The 6,190-nt window shown below is 56.0% G+C and overlaps 1 protein-coding gene across 3 annotated transcripts in view; it reads right to left on the reverse strand.

The window, feature by feature from the left end:
* LOC144767667 (sialic acid-binding Ig-like lectin 13) overlaps nt 1-1,277 on the reverse strand; it is a 514,457-nt gene extending 513,180 nt beyond the window's left edge. The window contains exon 1 of one of the 3 annotated variants that reach the window (XM_078651061.1): nt 1,201-1,277. The gene's annotated coding sequence lies outside the window, so the exon portion shown is untranslated. The remainder of the gene's footprint in view (nt 1-1,200) is intronic. The other 2 variants (XM_078651060.1, XM_078651059.1) reach the window with 2 other exon arrangements.
* Between the last annotated feature and the right edge of the window lie 4,913 nt (nt 1,278-6,190).

Consider the following 6,190-nt stretch of genomic DNA (forward strand, 5'->3'; position numbering starts at 1 on the left):
CATGACATTACTTCTTACGTATATACAGAGACGTTTTAAGGGCCTCAGCCATTCGATGGGGGCAGGGGGGCTCTTTGAGAGAGCTCTATTCTGTAGAGAGTCTTGCCCGGATAGCTTTGAATAATTCTTAAAGTGATTGTTTTAAATAGCGTTTTCCTTTAATTTACTTTCAATGTGGCTGATGTGTACAGATATTTCACAGAGAAATGTTGTGTTAATTTTTCATGCAACGTCCATAAAAAAAGCTTCTTTTAGATCATGACATGACCTCACATATGGAGATTATTTGCAGTGATATTAGTGAGCTGCTGCTGTTATAATATTAAAAACCACACCTCACTATCCCTGAATATTAGATATGACGAGTGGGCCTATGCACTGCCAGTGACCTGGACAAAAAGAGGATAAAAGAGCTGAAACTGTATCATTAATTCAAAGCTGTTCTGATCATGGGCCCTCAAAATACGTTTGGCCAAGGGCCCCCAAAATCTTTAAGACGTCCCTGCGTATATAGACTGTAATAGAACGCTGATGTACAATACGAAATAAAATACCCCCAACTGCAATGACTGAAGATCTAACAATACAAGTCACTCAAAAAGCCAGGGACCTACAGAGACAGGCCTGAAGCTCACGGGACATCCCTAGTATGCTCAGTTGGAGATACTTTATCCCATATATAACATAATGCAAAGGACCTGTGTTTTGCCTTTTCATTTGTTCAAAAGCGGATTCCACTGTCAGGCCTTTTGCTGCAGCCTTTTGTCTGTACAGTATATGGTGCGCTTCTAGGGTAAACAGAAACCATGTATTGACTACAAAACCCATACTATGTTCAACTGCCGTCTCTTAAATTCTTCATACAGCTAAAGGTTAACGCTTTTCTCTGTTGAGTGCGTGGTGGAACGCTCGTGGGCCAGAGAAACAACACAAAATGAGGCCCTGCCTCCCCTATAGGCTGGTCACATCACAGATTCATACAAAGCATCTTGGTCGATGTGGGCGTCTCCATCACTAAGGCTGCTAAAGGGGTTTCTTAATCATTTATTTCCGTTTCAGTGCTTATTTTTTCTAGCGTGTATTGATAGACTATGGACTTCGCTGCGCTAGGCACCAGCACAGCGCCGGCTCTCTGTCTTCTGTTGGTGGCTTGATTAGGCGCACATTGCAATAAACAGTTTTAAAGATTTGTGTACTTACTTCGTGAGGAGCCGAGGCGCTCGTGCGTCTATGCCCTGTGGGCTCGTGCTGTGAACCACAGAGTTCAACCTACAGAGTGATGGAGGGAAGAGGCAAAAAGCAGAACCACGACCGAGCAACTTCCTTCTCGCGCACATCAGGGCAACCCTGCCGTTTCCTGGCAGTAAAAGTCTCCTCGCCTGTGGGCTATGCAACCAGGGTTTAACCCTGGTTGCATTTTGTAGCCAGGTTAATTGTACTTTACATTAGTTTAACTCACTAAGGTTCCCGGTTGGCTTCTGCCTTCCTCCTTTTTTCCATTATAAGTAAGCATTGCCTGTGCTTTATTCCCATTCCTATAGATGCTTACGATGCACAGTATACATTGCAATAATAGAATGTACAAGTCATTATTGAACGACTATTACATTTTTCCCAGACATGCTCTTACTATATTTTTTTGCACAGACCCCTTTCTTACAGCATAAGCACATATCATTTCCGAGATGAGGCCGACCTTGGACAGCAGCAAGAGCGCTGTGTGAGTCATGTACTCTTGCGCCAACTAGTGTTAGTAGAGGTGCGCTACTTTTCTGAACTGAAGTCGTAATACTAGTGCACAAAGCGCCAGACCGCGGCATCACAAAAGAGAGAGCAGCAGCTCCTAGCTCTGGAATAGTCACTCGCCATTGATACTCGAGGCCCCTCACAGAAACTCCCCACTCAAGGCCTGACCCCAGCTGCCCCTGGGTAGCAGTAGCACAAGGAAAAGTTCCATTACTCTAGGGGAGAACTTTGAGAAGGGCCGGTACTCGGTACAAGCGCTTTACATGAGTGACCACAGTGCCTTCCCTAGGCCTGGTCACCCCCTCCTGCCTCCCGCTGACGCCGACCGCACTCGAGAGACCCAGCCCGCATTACCGGCGGCCAGAGCGCCCCAGCCACCGCAGAGCCGGCCGCCAGAGCGCCCCATCCACCGCAGAGCCGCCGCTCGCCCAGACTTTCCCGCGCTGCCTCCCTGCTGCCACGCCCCAAGACGCCCATTCGCCGCCACCCAGCTGACCCGCCCTCCCGGCTCCTAACAAAAGGGGACCGCGGACAGCCCTCCTCAGTGACCACAGCGCCTTCCCTAGGCCTGGTCACCCCCTCCTGCCTCCCGCTGACGCTGACCGCACTCGAGAGACCCAGCCCGCATTACCGGCCGCCAGAGCGCCCCAGCCACCGCAGAGCCGGCCCCCAGAGCGCCCCATCCACCGCAGAGCCGCCGTTCGCCCAGACTTTCCCGCCGCTGCCTCCCTGCGGCCACGCCCCCAGACGCCCATTCGCCGCCACCCAGCTGACCCGCCCTCCCGGCTCCTAACTTAAGGGGACCGCGGACAGCCCTCCTCAGTGACCACAGCGCCTTCCCTAGGCCTGGTCACCCCCTCCTGCCTCCCGCTGACGCCGACCGCACTCGAGAGACCCAGCCCGCATTACCGGCCGCCAGAGCGCCCCAGCCACCGCAGAGCCGGCTGCCAGAGCGCCCCATCCACCGCAGAGCTGCCGCTCGCCCAGACTTTCCCGCCGCTGTCTCCCTGCGGCCATGCCCCCAGACGCCCATTCGCCGCCACCCAGCTGACCCGCCCTCCCGGCTCCTAACTTATGTCACCCACTCCCACGCGCAGCGGGCGCGCCGATTGTGCACCGAAGGCGCGCCAAAGGCAAGCCTGTCTGCGCCCGTCCGCGCCTGGACCGCGCCCAGTGCCAGGACCCCTGGCCCCCGCCGATGCAAGACGCCCCGACAGACCTACGACGCCGCCGCCCTCAACGCACTCAACACCGGCCGGATCCCTGGATGCTACCGAGCCACCCCAAGACGCACACACGGACCATTCAGCTGCCACTCCTGCAAGTTCTCCTGCATCCGGACCTGCACGGCACCCGCACCCGCCAACCCGAAAACCAGCAGCAACCACTTGAAGTGCATCCTGCTCAACACCCGCTCTGTCCACAGATACGCCGTGGAACTCTGGAACCTGCTCGACACAACATCACCAGACATCGCCTTCCTCACGGAAACCTGGATGAACGCCTCCTCAGCACCCGCCATCGCCATCCCGGACGGATACAAGATCACCCGGAGGGACCGCGTCAATCAGACCGGAGGAGGCATCGCCATCATCCACAGGAACACCATCCGCATCACGACCAACATCGACGACACCTTCAGAGCCGCCGAACACCTGCACTTCCAGATCCACACCGACCCCAAGACCACCCTCTGAGGCACCCTCATCTACAGACCCCCGGGACCACGCACACAATTCAGCGAAGACATCGCCGACTTCATCAGCCCGCACGCCCTCCCCTCCGTTGACTACATCCTCCTCGAGGACCTCAACTTCCACCTGGAGAACAACAACGACCACAACACCACCACCTTACTGGACAACCTCGCCAACCTCGGTCTCAAGCAGCTGGTGACCCCCCCCACCCACTACGCCGGACACACGCTCGACCCCGTCTTCTCCTCCAGCAAGGACATCGCCTTCAGCCACGCCACCGGACTCCACTGGACGGAGCACAGCTGCGTCCACTTCAGCTTCAAAAAGAACACGATCCACCACCACCAGCAACAGGCTGCACGCAGAAGCTGGAACAAGATCACAGCCGACCAGCTTGTCGCGTCCCTGAGCCAGGACCCCCCCGCCAGCTCAGCGAACCCTAGCCAGGCCGCCGACAACCTCACGAGGTGGATCAGCAACTGCGCAGACGACCTCGCCCCACTGAGGACCCCGCCCAGCAGACCCGGCAGTAAGAAAGCACCATGGTTCACCGACGAACTCAAGAGCTCCAAGAAGAACTGCCGAGCCCTCGAGAGAGCCTGGCGCAGAGACCCAACACCAGACAACATGACCACCCTCAAGCTCGCCACCCGAAAACACCACCAACTGATCCACACCACCAAGAAAACCGCATTCAAGGAGCGACTAGACGACAACGCACACAACAGCAAGGAACTCTTCAAAATCATCAAAGAGCTCTCCAACCCCAGCGCCGGAAACAACGACATCACCCCATCGCAAGACCTCTGCAACTCCCTCGCCTCCTACTTCCACAACAAGATCGCAGATATACACAACAGCTTCAGCACACAGTCAACGTTCCCCACGACCACACCTGCGCCCCCCACCACCACCCTCCGCGCCTGGACCCCGATCAACACCAAAGAAACCCTACGCACGATGAACTCCATCCACTCCGGATCTCCAACTGACCCCTGCCCTCACCACGTCTTCAACAAGGCCGACTCCATCATCGCACCCTACCTACGGGACATCATCAACACCTCCTTCGCCACCGCAACCTTCCCGGAGAGCTGGAAGCACGCCGAACTCAGCGCTCTACTGAAGAAACCATCAGCAGACCCCACCGAACTCAAAAACTACCTCCCCATCTCGCTCCCCCCGTTTCCGGCCAAAGTCATCGAGAAGACCGTCAACAAGCAGCTGGTCGCCTTCCTCGAGACTAATGGATCCCTTGACCCCTCACAGTCTGGCTTCCGGGCCAACCACAGCACCGAGACCGCCCTCATCGCCGCCACTGACGACATCCGAGCCCTGCTCGACAACGGGGAAACAGCGGCCCTCATCCTCCTGGACCTCTCCGCAGCATTCGACACTGTCTGCCACCGCACCCTAGTACAGCGCCTCAGCAATGTCGGAATCCAAGAGAAGGCACTAGAATGGATCACCTCCTGCCTCGCCGGAAGGACACAGAGAGTCCGCCTCCCCCCGTTCAAATCAGAGGCCACCGAAGTCATCTGCGGAGTCCCCCAAGGTTCATCGCTCAGCCCCACCCTCTTCAATGTCTACATGAGCCCCCTTGCGGCCATCGCACGCCAGCACAACCTCAACATCATCTCGTACGCCGACGACACCCAGCTGATCCTCTCCCTCACCAACGACCCCGCCACCGCCAGAGCCAACCTACACGAAGGGATGAAAGACGTAGCCGAGTGGATGATGAACAACCGCCTGAAACTGAACTCAGATAAGACGGAAGTCCTCATCCTGGGATCTTCGCCCTCCGCCTGGGACGACTCCTGGTGGCCCCCTGCCCTGGGCAGCGCAACCAAACCAACGGACCACGCACGAAACCTGGGCTTCATCCTGGACTCCTCCCTGTCCATGACCAGACAAGTCAACGCCGTCTCCTCGTCATGCTTCAACACCCTGCGCATGCTACGCAAGATCTTCCGGTGGATCCCCACCGAGACTAGGAAGACGGTCACCCAGGCCCTCGTCACCAGCCGACTGGACTACGGCAACTCCCTCTACGCCGGAACCACTGCCAAACTCCAGAAGAGACTCCAGCGGATCCAGAACGCCTCAGCAAGACTCATCCTGGACATCCCCCGACACAGCCACATCTCCGGACACCTGAGAGACCTGCACTGGCTCCCGATCAACAAGAGAATCACGTTCTGACTCCTCACCCACGCACACAAAGCCCTGCACAACCAAGGCCCAGGATACCTCAACAACCAGCTTCGATCGACCAACCACGCCCTCGCCGCCGTCCCCCGCATCCGAAGAGCCACAACAGGAGGAAGGTCCTTCTCCTACCTGGCCGCCAAGACATGGAACTCCCTCCCCACCCACCTTCGCCTCACCCAGGACAACCTCGCCTTCAGGAAGCAGCTCAAGACCTGGCTGTTCGAGCAGTAGCGGAGCCCCCCCCCCAAGCACCTTGAGACCCTCTGGGTGAGTAGCGCGCTATATAAATGCCTTGATTGATTGATTGATTATGTTACCCAAGGACCAGGGCCGGTCCTAGGATATGTGGGGCCCCGGGCAGAATAAGACATATGCATAAGATTTAACCTCTCAGGAAGTGACATCATAGGAAGTAATATCAATTGGCCATTTGTTATATGGCATTGATGAATCTCGCTTTGCAAGAAGCTACTTAACTAATTTGGATATCAGTAACATGGCTAAAAAAGTATTAATAATACTGATAAAATACG

The sequence above is a fragment of the Lissotriton helveticus genome, chromosome 7 (assembly GCF_964261635.1).
Source record: "Lissotriton helveticus chromosome 7, aLisHel1.1, whole genome shotgun sequence".
Lineage (NCBI taxonomy): Eukaryota > Metazoa > Chordata > Amphibia > Caudata > Salamandridae > Lissotriton > Lissotriton helveticus.